Genomic DNA, 17494 nt, shown 5'->3' with positions numbered 1-17494 from the left:
ACTTAACAAAAATGTGTGAAACAACTGAAAATATGTCTTATATTCTAGGTTCTTCAAAGTAGCCACCTTTTGCTTTGATTACTGCTTTGCACACTCTTGGAATTCTCTTGATGAGCTTCAAGAGGTAGTCACCGGAAATGGTCTTCCAACAGTCTTGAAGGAGTTCCCAGAGATGCTTAGCACTTTTTGGTCCTTTTGCCTTCACTCTGCAGTCCAGCTTACCCCAAACCATCTCATTTGGGTTCAGGTCTGGTGACTGTGGAGGCTAGGTCATCTGGCGTAGCACCCCATCACTCTCCTTCTTAGTCAAATAGCCCTTACACAGCCTGGTGGTCTGTTTGGGGTCATTGTCCTGTTGAAAAATAAATGATGGTCCAACTAAACGCAAACCGGATGGAATAGCATGCTACTGCAAGATGCTGTGGTAGCCATGCTGGTTCAGTATGCCTTCAATTTTGAATAAATCCCCAACAGTGTCACCAGCAAAGCACCCCCACACCATCACATCTCCTCCTCCATGCTTCACGGTGGGAACCAGGCATGTAGAGTCCATCCGTTCACCTTTTCTGCGTCTCACAAAGACACGGTGGTTGGATCCAAAGATCTCAAATTTGGACTCATCAGACCAAAGCACAGATTTTCACTGGTCTAATGTCCATTCCTTGTGTTCTTTAGCCCAAACAAGTCTCTTCTGCTTGTTGCCTGTCCTTAGCAGTGGTTTCCTAGCAGCTATTTTACCATGAAGGCCTGCTGCACAAAGTCTCCTCTTAACAGTTGTTCTAGAGATGTGTCTGCTGCTAGAACTCTGTGTGGCATTGACCTAATCTCTAATCTGAGCTGCTTTTAACCTGCGATTTCTGAGGCTGGTGACTCGGATAAACCTATCCTCCGCAGCAGAGGTGACTCTTGGTCTTCCTTTCCTGGGGCGGTCCTCATGTGAGCCAGTTTCTTTGTAGCATTTGATCGTTTTTGCCACTGCACTTGGGGACACTTTCAAAGTTTTCCCAATTTTTCAGACTGACTGACCTTAATTTCTTACAGTAATGATGGACACTCGTAGCTGCATTTTTCTTGCCATAATACAAATTCTAACAGTCTATTCAGTTGGACTATCAGCTGTGTATCCACCAGACTTTTGCACAACACAACTGATGGTCCCAACCCCATTTATAAGGCAAGAAACCCCACTTATTAAACCTGACAGGGCACACCTGTGAAATGAAAACCATTTCCGGTGACTACCTCTTGAAGCTCATCAAGAGAATGCCAAGAGTGTGCAAAGCAGTAATCAAAGCAAAAGGTGGCTACTTTGAAGAACTTAGAATATAAGACATATTTTCAGTTGTTTCATACTTTTTTGTTAAGTATTTCATTCCACATGTGTTAATTCATAGTTTTGATGCCTTCAATGTGAATCTACAATTTTCAGAGACATGAAAATAAAGAAAACTCTTTGAATGAGAAGGTGTGTCCAAACTTTTGGTCTGTACTGTGTATATGTATATATATATATATATATATATATATGTATATATATATATATATACATATACAATAAATAGGGTGGCCAGGTGGGACCTTTTCACTTTGGAATGTCCTAAGGTGGCTTCCTCGTACACTTTTCTAAAATACACCCCTCTTAGCCCTTTCCCTCACCTTCTGTTACAATCCAAATCCACCTATCCCCTACAGTTTTACTCAAGGGTAGGAGGAATGTAATGCTGATCTTACCAGAGGAGGCACCAGGAGCAAAATGCAGGGAACCTTGCAGTTTGACGATACTTGTGAAATGTAACCATGTGACTGCTCAGTCACAGAGGAGATAATTGCTTTACGGTAATACCATAACTCTTAGGCAACATATCTGCAATCTTGGGGATATATTATAGTCTGTGCTTTAAAGATTTTCTAACACTGGCATGAAACACGGCCAGCTGCTATACGATATTTTATCGGAGAGCCCTTTGCCCTATGTTATACTAAGAATAAGTGCCAACCAGCACTCTCTTTCTTATTTCGAGTCAACATGAGAAAAAAAATCACTGCATGGTGTGATTGGTAGCATATTTCGAACAGTATGTACCCATACAAGTCTATGGGTGTGTGCAAATCATCAGACTGAACTGTTCTCCTACTCCTCCTCACCTGTGATCTAATTCTTACATGTGAGAGAATCGGGACACATTAAAATGACATTCGGCTCATGCTCAGAGCAGTGTTTGTCATTTGCATAATGCATCCAATTCTCTCGTATGAGAAAATCTATGCCTGTGTGAGTGAGCCCTTACTCCCTAAGCAGAAATAAGAAATGCAAGTAGTGATGGGTGAACCTGGACTGTAAAAGTCCGGATTTGCTTGGGATACCTAGCATCTGTGCACTGACTCCAGGCTCAGAGTTCTCAGGGAATTCCACGTAACTATCTGGATAATTAAAAAAAAAATAGAAAGAAAAGAAAATGAATATAGGGATAAGCAGGAGCACTTTCCTTACCGAGTCTCTTGTGTGGCATTAAAACTACTTTCGGGGCTGCTCATTACCCTCATGCTTATTTACTGCTTCTCCTACCCACCGGCAATCTGTGATTGGCTGTAGTCAGACCACACCCCCACCCTGTGTGACAGCGTGTCTGACTGCTTGAAATCTCCCCTGCTGTCTGCGTATCTATAGTGGTGTAAAAATAAATAAATAAATACAAAATTTGGCATAGGGTCCCCCATATTAAGATAGCCAGCACAGATAAAGCTTACGGCTACAGGCTGCAGTCCCCAGCCATGTGCTAATTTTGGCTGTGTATTAAAATAAGATGGACCCTATGTGGCTGTTTTAAAAAATATTTTAATAAATATTTTTAAAAAATGGCTTGCGATCCCCCCAATTGGGACACCCAGCCATGATAAAGCAGACAGCTGGGGCCTGCTTTTATCAGGCTGGGGAGGCCCATGGGAATTGGGGCCCCTTACTTAAAAAGAGTAGCCTGCAGCCACCCAGATTAGTTGCATCCATTAGATATGAAAGTCCTGGCACCTATCTTGGCTCCTAGAGATTGCCCTGGTGCAGTGGCAAGCAAGGTAAAATAAGGGGTTAATGATAGCTCATAGCTGCCACTAAGCTCTAGATTAGTAATGGTTGGTGTCTATGAGACCCCCATTACTAATCTGTAAGTGAAAAGAAATAAACACAAATACCATGAAAATCCTTTATTTAAAATAAGATGAAAAAAAACCCCACCTTCTTTCACCTTTTCATTAACCCCAAACACCCAGTTCCAATGTAATCCACACAAAGTACAATGACAATTCTGCTACATACTAAAGTCACAGCGTACAGGCACAAAATATGCCTGCACATTGTGGCTTCAGGCAGAGACTGACTTAGCTGCAGCTGTGAGTGGGGATGTCACTCAGTTTATCTGCGGTTAGCTTCAGGTTCCCATGGTACCCACCTGTGATTCCAGGTAAACTGACATCTTTAAGCTCAGTGACCTCACCTCAGGTGAACTGAGTTCATAGACCTGCATCTCCTGTCAAAATAAGTGTTGTTTTTTTAAAGAGATGCAGATTTGGTGCTGAAATTTATACACCATATTTTTCCACCAAATTTGCATCTTCTGGCAAAAAAAGCACAAAAACATTTTTGATACCGTTTTGGTGTGGTTATCTGCCAGGAGATGCAAATTTGGTGCTGAAATTCCTGCACCAGATTTCTGCACTAGCTAATTTTCTGGAACTTCAACTAGATGCCTCAGACAGTGTCTGCAACTGGTGGTGTTCTAGCACTCAGGATGACGTGCTTAATCTGGTGCAATCTATTTCAGGGTGAAGTTCTAGATCGATGACTTCATGGCTGTTATGGCCGAACAAAAGTAGGGCATGTAATCCTGTTTTGTCATGAGCTCATTATACACCCATACCAACTCTGTGACGAAGTCAGGCCACCTCATCTTCCGGTCATCTAACAGCATTCTTAACATTTGCAACAACATTCCATTGAAGCATTCACAGGTCCCATTTCCTTGAAGGTGATAGAGCATCATCCAAGACATGTTGATATTATAGAGTCAATGTAGCTCTTCCATGACACTCTCCTGGAAGCAGGCTCCCTGGTCAGAATGGATCCTCTTTGGGCATGCATACACATACTTTAAATTTTGGCAAATGGCTTGGGCCGCTGACTCAGCCATCTGGTCCTGAGTCGGGGTTAAGACTGCAAACATGGTGAAGTGGTCTGTCATCATCAAGCAATTTTCACAATAATTATGTGATGGGCCGATCATGAGGTAGCTGACTATTAACCCTTTCAGAGGTTTAAAAGTCTTTATTACTTGGGTGGAGGCTTAGTCAGTTCACACTGTTGGCACTTTCAACAACCTTCCTCCCCCACTCGACATTGTTGAGGCCTATACACATGTCGTTGCAACCATTGGAAGGTTTTTTCTGCTTCAAAGTTTGCATACCTCTAATGGGCCTCCTTTGCAAAGCTTAACCAGATCAGGAACAAAGTTGATGTGGAACTGCTATTGCGCTGATGAAGATATGACATAAATCCAGGGAAGATTGAATGAAGGTGGTTTTATTCCACGTGTTTTGAAGTGTCTCCCCACTTCTTCTTCAGGAAATCCACAAACATTATTCTCACTCTATTTGTTACTGCAGTTTACTTAACGTAACAAAACTTTACTGTGTACAGACCTTAACCAAGTCAAAAATGTTACTCGCTAGGTTGCAAGGCCAAATTTGGGGTTTCCTCACACACTATACAGGCTGTCCGCCTCCATTCTGAAGCGTGGTCTAAAGGGTGCTTTACACGAGATGATCTATCGTGTGATAGATCGTCGGGGTCACGGTTTTTGTGACGCACATCCGGCATCGATTGCGACGTCGGCCTGAGTGACACCTCCTAGCGACGCAGTATCGCTCACAAATCGTGAGTCATGTACTCGTCACTAGGTTTCATAAAATCGTTTATGAAACATGGTGCTGGTTGTTCATCGTTTCCGTGGCATCACACGTTGCTCCGTGTGACACCACGGGAACGATGAACATCGCTTACCTGTATCCCGCGGCTCCCGCCAGCTATGTGGAAGGAAGGAGGTGGGCGGGATGTTTACACCACGCTCATCTCCGCCCCTCCGCTTCTATTGGCCGGCCGCCGCGTGACGTCGCTGTGACGCCGAACATCCCTCCCACTTCAGGAAGTGGATGTTCGCCGCCCTCAGCGACGTCGCACGGGAGGTAAGTACATGTGACTAGGGGTTAATGAGTTTGTGCGCCACGGGCAATCAATTGTCCGTGACGCACAAACGACGGGTACGGGTATGATCGATCGTGAAATCGTACGATCGGTCATCCCGTGTAAAGCAGGCTTTAGTCCCCACTCAATACCGTATCTCTGCATAGGAAGCAATGGCCCGGCTCAGGATCTTAACCATTTTATTTATGGGTTGACCATGAATTTAGGGCTCTGGATCTTGACTGGTGAAGTCTGTGGATTGACCACAAACTCGGTGCTCTGGACCTTGGTATTCCTCAGTTGTTTCTGCTGTCACAGGTCACAGGCTTCCATTGGGGTTGATAAAGGCTCTTTTATTCAGCTCAGGTAACTGATCTTCCTCTTACCTTAGGTCTTCTCTGAGATCTGACTGCTTCTAAAGCCTGCTTTACACGTTGCAATTTCGCATACGATAGATTTGCAACGCCCCCATCGTATGTGCGGCATGTTCAATTTGTTGAACGTGCCGCACAAACGATTAACCCCCGTCACACGTACTTACCCGTCCATACGACCTTGCTGTGGGTGGCGAACGTCTACTTCCTGGAGGGGGAGGGACGTTCGGCGTCACATCGGTGTCACGCGGCAGCCGGCCAATAGAAGCAGAGGGGCGGAGATGAGCGGGACGTAAACATCCCACCCACCTCCTTCCTTCCGCATTGTCAGCTGGGAGCTGCAGGACGCAGGTATGATCTGTTCATCGTTCCCAGTGAGTCACACACTGCAATGAAATCACAATTTGCCAATGGCAACTAGAGACCCTAAACTAAAGACTGATCTATTAAAATTTAACTTTTAATTCATTATTTAAGATATAAAGGGACATACAGCTTAAAATCACTAAACATTGTGGTCTAACTCTAATTGATATATATAATCGTTCCTAATGAAGTGATTCCTTATCCAGACTGATGTCTGTGAGTGATCTCTATATTATTCCTGTCATGAATGACCACTAATGTTTGCTATTTAAAAGACATGAAGCAGTAGCCTCCCCAACATGTTTCACCACACTGGCGTCATCAGGGGGCTGAGGCTAATACTGACTTACTCTGTGTTTGAGGACCTTTTATAGTCTGAACCAAATACTGACAGCAGAAGTAACCAATAGTAATCAGTGTCATATAGTGTGAGGAGAAAAAGGAGCCTGTCATATTAAGAGGGGTGTGTTTCCCTTTAAATGCCACAAGATGTTTTGTTAGTTCAGCTGTCTGTTACAGCGCAGCTTGTGCATTGGCCAGATCTGTCTGACACTATATTCCCTCAAGATTGCCGAGTATTACAACCCGATCACCATATCAGGGCAGTGAACAGATTCCTATAAAAGCGTCATAAAGTGTAAAAGCAATCACGATCTACCACTGTCAGTGTGATCACAGTTGCATAGCGTCCGCTCAAACCGCGCATGCGTCCGCACTTAGAGTCTTACTGGATGATAAGAAAACCTACAAGATTCTGAGTGCGGATCCCACTGATAAATATCTTGCAGATTTACAGTCCCTGTTAAAAGTTGCGCTATCGGCATCACTGATTTCTGAGGATGAATACAAAGAGATGTATAACCCTCATCCCACTTTGGCCACGTTCTATGCACTTCCCAAAGTGCATAAGAACGTGGTCCCAATACCCGGTAAACCGATAGTCTCGGGTAATGATTCCCTCACAGAGGGTGCTAGCAGGTATATAGATGAACTATTATCCCCATTTGTACAGGTGTTGCCATCCTTCATCAGGGACACAAAAGATCTTGTCCTAAAGTTGCGTGGCCTTAATGTTTCAAAGACAACCATTTTGACTAGCTTGGACGTAGAAGGACTATATAGTAACATCGATCATGAATTGGGAATAGGAGCAGTTGCCCACTTCCTAGAAGCAAAGGGTAAACAATTCACACCTCATAACGAATTTTTGTTATCACTCTTGCGTTTTGTTCTGACGCACAATTTTTTTACCTTTGGCGGTGCCCTATATCACCAGATTAGGGGTACCGCCATGGGTACGTCTTGTGCGCCCACTTTCGCAAACTTATTTTTGGGATGGTGGGAGGATGTTTTTGTATTTTCTGAGGATTTGAGTTTTTACACTAGCCACATTTTGTTTTGGGGTAGGTACATCGACAATGTACTTATCCTATGGGAGGGTGAAATAGATATTTTCCAGGATTTTGTTACTATCCTGAATAACAATAGGATCGGTATGTATTACACTCATGAAATTGGTAATAAAACCATCAATTTCCTGGATCTGACAATCACCATTGATGGGGATGGCAACATACAAACAAATACCTATAGAAAACCGACTGCGACAAATAATTTGTTGCATTGGGATAGCTGGCACCCTATCCCGCTAAAAGCAGGGATCCCAGTGGGACAATACATGAGAGCCCGTAGAAATGGCTCTGATGACAAGAGTTTTGGATTAGAGTGTAGCAGATTATTTAAATTCTTTACTGCAAGAGGTTATCTAAAAAAAGTATTACATAAAGCCTTCAATAGGGCAAAAGGAATGAACCGTGATGAACTCCTGACAAAGAACAAGAAGAAAAATGAAAGCTCACCGGTTAGGGTCATAGGCACATACGACGAACGTTCTAGAGAGGTCTATAACATCCTAAAAAAATATTGGCCCATTCTTAGAGCCGACCCAGACCTAAACTCGGTAATTGGTGTTACCCCCAACATTACTTACCGCAGGGGGAAGAATCTGAGAGAATCTCTAACTCATAGCCATTTCACTCAGTCTAAGGTGAATCCGGAAAGAGACTGGCTAACAAGATTACAGGAGGGTTCTCATCCATGCGGAAGCTGCTCCTTCTGCAGCTATCTATCTAAACAGAGAGAGTTTACCAACCCGTTAGACAACCGGATATATGTCATAAAAGATAAAATCAACTGTAAATCGAAGGGAGTGGTCTATGGAGCAATATGCCCTTGTAAAAAACTATATGTGGGGAAAACAATCCAAGAGTTTCGGAGGAGGATTTCGAAACATATTACTACAATCAACACCAAAGTGGATACACCTCTCTCTAGACACATGAGATATTATCATAGTGAAAATCCCCTAGATTTGAAATTTTGGGGCATTAGACAAGTCAAATTGGGAGTAAGGAAAGGAAATTTGGATAAACTTTTGCTAAAAGAGGAGGCGAGGTGGATTTTTAGATTAAATTGTATGAGCCCAAATGGCTTGAATGAAGGCTTTACATATACAGCCTTTATTTAATAATCTGCAAGATTTTTTTGTGTGACAGTTTTTACCCCCATACAAAATAATTAATTATCCTGTACTATATAGATATAGAAAATCTGTGGACATCTATTATATGGGACCTTATCAGATGTATATTAAAGATATATAAAATAATTTTTATTGCAGACCTTATTACAATTATCAGTGTCTCTGAGGTTTGAAATCGGAATATATCATTGAAAAGCTTGTTTCTCTAATATATAATCCTGCCCTATTCTAAGCATGGACATATATACGCCAAAGCAGCTTTGAATATGATGTACATATAGTATTTAATATATTTTCCTACTGTTCTAAACAGGGACACATATGTAGCATGAGATAATCCCTCTAGAGTCTAAGTGTGATCATATATGATCCATAGTCTAAGCATAGCTGCAGGCACGATTGAGGAAATTATGCCCCGTGCATCTAAGTGTAGACGCACGCGCATTATGTTTAGTTATTCTCCTTGTTTCTAAGTATAGACGCAGGCGCAGTTGAGAGAAACTGTCTTCCCTGCTTCTAAGTGCGGGCGCATGCGCATTAAGTAAAAATCTTCTCCTCCGAGTCTAAGAGGGGACGCATGCGCGGTCAGTAATACCTCACTCTTTAGACTCTAAGTGCGGACGCATGCGCGGTTTTGAGCGGACGCTATGCAACTGTGATCACACTGACAGTGGTAGATCGTGATTGCTTTTACACTTTATGACGCTTTGATAGGAATCTGTTCACTGCCCTGATATGGTGATCGGGTTGTAATACTCGGCAATCTTGAGGGAATATAGTGTCAGACAGATCTGGCCAATGCACAAGCTGCGCTGTAACAGACAGCTGAACTAACAAAACATCTTGTGGCATTTAAAGGGAAACACACCCCTCTTAATATGACAGGCTCCTTTTTCTCCTCACACTATATGACACTGACTACTATTGGTTACTTCTGCTGTCAGTATTTGGTTCAGACTATAAAAGGTCCTCAAACACAGAGTAAAGGCTACTTTACACACTGCGATATCGGTCCCGATATCGCTAGTGTGCGTACCCGCCCCCATCTGTTGCGCGACACGGGCATATCGCTGCCCGTGCCGCACAACATCGCCCAGAGCCGTCACACATACTTACCTGTCCGGCGACGTCGCTGTGACCGGCGAACCGCCTCCTTTCTAAGGGGGCGGTCCGTGCGGCGTCACAGCGACGTCACTGAAACGTCACTGAACCGCCGCCCAATCGCAGCGGAGGGGCGGAGATGAGCGGGACGTAACATCCCGCCCACCTCCTTCCTTCCGCATAGCGGCCGGGAGGCAGGTAGGGAGAGCTTCCTCGCTCCTGCGGCGTCACACGCAGCGATGTGTGATGCCGCAGGAACGACGAACAACCTCGTTACTGCTGAAGTAACGATAATTGGGAATGGACCCCCGTGTCGCCGATTAGCGATTTTGCACTGTTTTGCAACGATGCAAAATCGCTAATCGATGTCACACGCAACGGCATCGCTAATGCGGCCGGATGTGCGTCACGAATTCCGTGACCCCAACGACTCCGCATTAGCGATGTCGTAGCGTGTAAAGCCCGCTTTAGTCAGTATTAGCCTCAGCCCCCTGATGACGCCAGTGTGGTGAAACATGTTGGGGAGGCTACTGCTTCATGTCTTTTAAATAGCAAACATTAGTGGTCATTCATGACAGGAATAATATAGAGATCACTCACAGACGTCAGTCTGGATAAGGAATCACTTCATTAGGAACGATTATATATATATCAATTAGAGTTAGACCACAATGTTTAGTGATTTTAAGCTGTATGTCCCTTTATATCTTAAATAATGAATTAAAAGTTAAATTTTAATAGATCAGTCTTTAGTTTAGGGTCTCTAGTTGCCATTGGCAAATTGTGATTTGATTGCTGTTTACCCCTACGCTGACTGATAGAACAAGTTTTTTCAGTAGTTACACACTGCAATGTGCGCTACCTCGGGAACATTGAACAACCTGCCGTTCAATTTTAGAGAAAGGTACGATGTGTATGCGATGAACGGATTTTCGTTCAATCGCAATCGCACATACCTGTCACACCCTGCAATGTACCTTACAATGCCGGATGTGCGTCACTTACGACGTGACCCCACCGACACATTGTAAGATACATTGCAGCGTGTAAAGAGGGCTTTAGGCGCTTCAGGTAAGATAGAGCTATAAGCCCACTTCAGTGCAGCACAACTTTCCTGGAACAAGATATGGCATCAACTCCCTCTCTTCTTGGCCCTGCCAGGCCTTTTATATTTTGTAACTGTGACACAGGTGTCAGCTGACCATGCGTCTCCTCTGTTATCTTCCCCTGAGGATGTGTATGTCATTTTTTAGTTCCTCTTGCTGACAGTTGTTTCTATTTTACCATGTTTGGCCAGCTGATGGAGATGTTTAATTGCAGACTTTTCTGCATCCTCTTAAGGCCCCTTTACACGCTGTGACATCGCTAGCGATGTCGCTAACAATCGCACCGGCCCCCGTCGTGTGTGCATCACGGGCAAATCGCTGCCCATGGTGAACAGTATTGCTAGTACGCGTCACACGCACATACCTTCCTAACGATGTCGCTGTGGCCGGTGAACAAACTCTTTTTTTAAGGGGGAGGTTTGTGCGGCGTCACAGCGATGTCAATCAGCGGGCCACCAATAGAAGCGGAGGGGCGGAGAGCAGCCGCATTAACGTCACTCCAACCTCGTTGCCGGAGGACGCAGGAACGCTATTGTTCGTCGTTCCCAGGGTGTCACACGTAGCGATGTGTGCTGCCTCAGGAATGACGAACAACCTGCGTCCAAAATGAGCAATGATATTTGGGAAAGGAACGATATGTCAACAATCAATGATTTTTGCCGTTTTTCGGATTGTTAGCGGTAACTCGTAAAATGTAATTTCTGTAAAGGCCTCACATCGGCCTCGTTAGTCACACGCAACGACGTCACTAACGAGGCCGATGTGAGTCACGAATTCCGTGACCCTATTGATATCTCGTTAGCGATGTCGTTGCATGTAACGGGCCTTTACAGAAATTACATTTTATTATCTGGGACTAGGAACTTTTCGAATTCTCTTGTGGAGCCAGGCTTTTTCTAGACAAAATAATGCCACATGATATGCTATTTTGTCCACCATTTTGGCTGTATCAAAAAACATGTTTCCATACTTGGCAGACTATCATTTAAGACATCATAAAGTATCAAAACAATCATGCCGTGTAACTATACTTTTTATTCCACCCACACCCTGCTTGAAACAGTCAGAGAATAATACAGCAGGCTGGATAGGATTTCTGTATTATTACGTTTATACTCTACATTGAGCAATGCATCAGTAGACCACTTTTGTGCCCACCTAAAAAGACAGGTCTAATGTAGATAGATAGTAAAATAAAGCAGCACAAATCCAATATGATGGATGATGCTAGCCTACAGGTTGTTAGATGGTAGCCTATTTATAGAAATGTAAAAAAAAATTTTGCTGGTCCATGTGAAAGGTTGAAATATTTTTGCACAAATACAACAGTGCATTTAAAAAAAATGGGTTAGCAATGACTGAAGCCCTAAGCAGATTCTCAACACCCCCTTCCTTGGGATAAAATGTTACCAGTGTAAGTACTGCTGTGCAACTTATTGTGGTGTGGATCATCTGACTAAAGGAGCGGTGCGTCCTCAGGGGTTCACTTTATCAAGCTGAAGAGTTTCGGTGCTTTACGTAAAAACACCATTCGGTTGAGTATCGCCATACTCAGGTATGCTCAGTGCGCAGCCCAGTGTGAGCCGCTTGCAGTTATTGAATGGCGCACACTGGGGGTAACAACAGCATGATCGGATGTAGTGTACAGCAAAAACAAAATTGGAAACACCGTGCCCATCCGCCCCTAGAAGTGTTCTGTTTATGACTGCCTGGCAGAGACCCAAACTGCCCAATTAGTGACTTCAATTAGGGTTCAGGTCAAGTCCGGGTCCCAAACCAAAGTTTATCTACAGTTTGAATGAAGCCTGCAAACTGAACTTCAATGGATCCGCTCATTGTTAGTTAGCTCCAGTACCAAAAAAAACAAAACAAAATAAAGATATAAAGATGGTTTATTGCGTTTAGCTTGAAAATAGCCCTGCAGAATTGCTGAAATGTTGTTGTCTGTCTCACCTATTTTTGGGCTTGGATGCAATAAACTATCTTTACATCAGAATTTTTGGATGGCTGCTTTTATTTGTTTTACTTTGTTGCTCTTTATTCATTGCTTCTCCTTAATCTGTGAAAAATGCCATCTTGCTATGAAGTCCCTTAACCACTTACCGACATTGGACGTACTGGGTACGTTCTGCCTCATGTCGGTATACTCACTGCCGGCTGCCGCGGAGTTCCGCATATGTCAGTTGATTTGAACAGCTGACATGTGCGGCTATCAAGCACGAGTGGATCTGCTATCCACTCATGCCTGTTAATCCCTTGCACTGCGCTGTCAAAATGTGACAGCGCGGTGTACATTCCAGTCACTGTAAGCACTCACTAACCCGGCTCCATTGGAATTCACGTGACGTGATCACGTGGAGCCGATGGTTGCCGTAGTAGCACAGGGTCATGTGATGACTTCTGTAGCTATCATGAGTCAATTCCTCTTACAGGCAGCAGAGCGCCATCTCTAAGAGGACAGCAGCTTTTCTGAAAATCAGAGCAATGCAGCTTTGATCTACAGAAATGAACCAGCGATCAGACTGCTGATCCTTATAGTCCCTTAGTTGGACTAGTAAAATAAAATAAAAGTTAAAAAAAGTTTTAAAAAATAAAAAAAATAAAAGTTCAAATCACCCCCATTCACCCCATTGAAAACTAAAGGATTAAAAAAATAATAAACATACACATATTTGGTATTGCCAGGCTTCAGAAATGCCCGATCTATAAAAATATAAAATCAATTAATCTGATCGGTAAATGATGTTGCAACAAACAAAATACAAACTCCAAAATTACGCTGTTTTGGCTGCTGCAAATTTTGCGCAAAATGCAATAACAGGCGATAAAATCATAGCATCTGCACAAAAATAGTACCGTTAAGAATTTTAGCTCAAGACGCAAAAAGTAAGCTGTTACTGAGCCATAGATCTCGAAAAATGAGAACGCTACAGTTTTCGGAAAATGGCGCAAAAAGTGATTTATTGTTTTTTTAACCCCTTAGATAACAGTATAGTATACCTATACATTTTTGGTGTCTACGAACTCATACTGACCTGAGGCATCACACCAACACATCAGTTTTACCATATAGAGAACAAACAATTGTGCAATCGCACTTTTATTTTGCAGTTTTTCTCCACTTGGATTTTTTTTCCTGTTTTCCAGTACACTATATGGTAAAACTTATGGTTTAATTTAAAAGTACAGCTCATTCCGCAAAAAAAGCCATTATATAGCAAGATTGCCAAAAAATAAAAAAGTTACGGCTTTCGGAAGAAGGGTAGCAAAAAAACAAAGATGGAAAAACAGAAAATCGCCCGGGGGTGAAAGGGTTAAGAGGCAGGAAAATGGATGAGGATTTAAAAACAGTTTCTCTACATATGAGCTTGCACTGTCCCCAACATGCCATAGTCCTAATAACTAAGTGCCTAGTGAAAAATATCTGCACCTACCCTGTCTGCACCTACAAACCATTCCCAGAATTTATGCTTGCCTTATTCTTAAACACAATGCTTATTATCCATGTAGGTGCACTTGACTATTTTCTCTCCATCCGAGTAAAAAATGCGATTATACTAATAAGTCTATGATCAGCGTTTGATCAGAGTGAGGCACGAGCACCATCCAATTTTCTCATATGAGGAGAAATGAAAAAAAGACAATAAATTCTCCACCTTTTCCATTATGACGGTCGATAAAAATTGGACTGCACTAAAATATCATCCAAGTGTGGTCCCATTTTTTGATGGAACAATTGACTTTCATTGACGATCTGGATCTGACCCTAGGATCGAAATCGGACAGGTCTCCACGATTTTCCATGGACCTCTCAGTCTGAAAAAATATCATGGCATGTAGATGGCTCAATAGACTATTACACGTACAATTGCTATCCATGAAAACTACAGATAGCATTTGTAGGAGAAAATCAGAATTGAGAATGAGGTCTTACTCTGATTGTTTCTTGTTTGCTGTAACTTATTATTATTATTAATTATAATAATAATAATTAATCTATTCCTCTCCAAACTTACCTTTAAATCCAGCTGCTAAATTTCTGTCTTTCCCTTCTGTCAGTCACTGCATTTAGTGCCTTCTCATCTTAAAATTCAGTTTTATCCTTATCCTTCTCACTCACAAAGCTCTTCGGAATATACCTCGCTCATCTTCACCCTCATTCCTGGCTACCATCTTACCCTTGCTTTATATTATGGTATACCCTTTAGATATGTCAGTCAAAGTTGGTTCTTTAAAAGGTTATTTCTCCTGACCCTATGTCCCTATCCCACACATTCAATTCAGCAGAGGGTGCATGAATGGGAAGGAATGGTAATAGCCACTTTCATTATCAGAACCTCTACATTCAATAGTATTTCCACCCTCATTGTGCCCAATGCACTTGATATCTTTGCATATAGGTGGGTGATACTCAGGCAGCTTTATGTAGACTGGTTTATTTAGGATTACAGGATGTCGGGGGCACTGCACTTTTACCTCGTGTCACTCCTAGTTACTTTAGACCCTTGTTTCTGTAGTATGAAACGTTACTTAGTTTTGCCGCTATGTGATGTCTGATTTTTAAAATATCGGAACCTTCTGAAAAGTGAGGATCCAACAATATGTAGGACTTATAGGAATATACTGTAGTTTGTCATTAGAAGTATTATGTTCACATCACATACAGTGCATCTGACTATAGCCATAAATTGTATAAATGTGAATCTGAGTGATGACAACAAAGCTCCTGTGTTTAGTATTCATCTTGGCAAACAAAAAGTGAGGCCAGAGGTTTCCGTTAGAGCAGATTGATTACTGGGACATTCTTAGCACTCCAGCATACATTTACCATCAAGTGAGGGAACACTTTAGTAACAAATTAGACGCTTTTTTCAGTACACACTGAGGCCTCATTCAGACTCCCACTTTTCATGCATGTGTTTTATCCGTGGTAGAACACATACCCATTATGGTCTATGGGACTGTTCTCAAGTATGTTTTTTTGTGGCAAAAAAGTTGAGGAAACATATCCATCTTTTTCAACGTCATGGATGTAAATCACCCATAAGCCTCATTCAGGTGTCACATGAAGTACGCAAAAAAAAAAAAACAACAACAAAAATACCTTTTGGAGTATCATCAGTATTTTGGATCTGTGTTTCACCAGTGTTTGGTTCGTGTGTCAGTTTTAATCATCAGTGTTTCATCAGTTGGAACAAATGGAAATATAATTAAATAAATTGTAAAGCTTCTCCTATTGATTACTGATTGTATACTGATGCAATCCATGTGAAGTGTGTGATTTTGAAGGACCTATAAGCCCAGTGTCCACAAGGAAATACAGGAATGTTAGAGACCCCATAAACTCCAATGGGTGTGTGTTCTATCCATGAAAATCCATGATATTTGCTGCTTCACATCAGGTGATCCAGAACTTTAATAAAATCTTATTACATGTAATGCCTGTATAATCACAATTAACATAAGAGGGGTGGAGAATATGTACAGTGGTATTTATGTCTTTAATGTTCTCTTGTCATAGGAGGTAAGGGAATGGTTTAACTCTTTGTATATCCTTACTTAATAACAATGTAAGTGGTAGCTTATGCAAGTCATGGAGGTACTAATGAAAATGTTCTGTATTATATTTGGTCATTTATATATATATATATATATATATATATTTAATGTATATTTAAATTTTAACCATGTTTTCATAAACCTGCCCAGCATAATTCTTCCATCGTCTAATGCGTGATACTTTGACATCATTAGTGCTCCTTATTTGATGAGTTGCAACTATAAAATATTGGCTAAATAAAAAAGTCATATAGCTAACTAAACAGAAAAAGTATTTTTCCTGACCCCATTTGAAGTCTGATCTTGTATTCCAAAGTTATTTCACTAGTTCTGACATTGTCCCAACAGTGTTTTAGGGCTTTACTTATCTACTGGCTATTGCCTTATTTAATGAAATTATAGTAAAATAAGGGTGATGTCCTTACGTCATAAATAGGAATGAGCGAGCGCTACCATGCTCACGTGCTTGGTACTCGTTCAGAACAGATGGATGGGGACGACTCAAGCACCAGAGTATAATGGAAGTCAATGGGGAGCTTGAGCATTTTTCAAATGTCATCTGAGCATTCATCTGCTCTTAACGAGTACTGAGCACCCGAGCATGGTAGTACCTTCCTATCACTAGTCTTAAACTTATACACAGCATTTTCAATATCATTTTCACATGGCTCCCAAGTCAACAAATAAATACATCAACAGATATTGCTCTTTTTTACTACTCTGGCATTTTTATGTCTGGCTTGGCTTCTTCCACAGCCTGCAAAGCAAGCAGTGATCAGAGGTAGGGTATGCTCACACGAGCGTGAAAATCGGACGAGTGCAATGCGAGAAATTCTCGCATTGCACTCTGACCAATGTTAGGCAATGAGGTTGAGCTGTTGGTCAGCTTTTCTCGCATCCAGATTCTGGATGCGAGAAAAGCGGCAGCATTCTGCGTTTTGCAGCTACCGCCGTATCTCTCGCACCCATTCAAGTGAATGGATGCGAGAGATACATCGGACTGCACTCGGATGTTATCCCAGTGCAGTGCGATATACGCACAGGCTGACAGTGGAGGAGATGGGAGGATTAACCCCTCTCTCTCCTCCGCAGCGCCCGCACTCAGCTTCACAGCTGTGACCCGATCGCAAGATCGGGTTACAATTGCATGACACTCGGCTCATGCTCGCAGCAGAGCATGAGCCGGAGGACATTAGCATATCGCATCCGATGCTCT

At 42.3% G+C, this 17494-nt stretch overlaps 1 protein-coding gene across 1 annotated transcript in view; it reads right to left on the bottom strand.

Moving 5' to 3' along the window:
- The window catches only part of PDC (phosducin), a 243959-nt gene that overhangs the window by 225594 nt on the left and 871 nt on the right, over positions 1–17494 (bottom strand). The gene's annotated exons all lie outside the window — the stretch shown is intronic.

Source organism: Anomaloglossus baeobatrachus, chromosome 8, assembly GCF_048569485.1.
Source record: "Anomaloglossus baeobatrachus isolate aAnoBae1 chromosome 8, aAnoBae1.hap1, whole genome shotgun sequence".
NCBI classification, from domain to species: Eukaryota; Metazoa; Chordata; class Amphibia; order Anura; family Aromobatidae; genus Anomaloglossus; species Anomaloglossus baeobatrachus.
The sequence above is the reverse complement of the archived record's forward strand: the minus strand, read 5'-3'. Positions and strand labels throughout refer to the sequence as shown.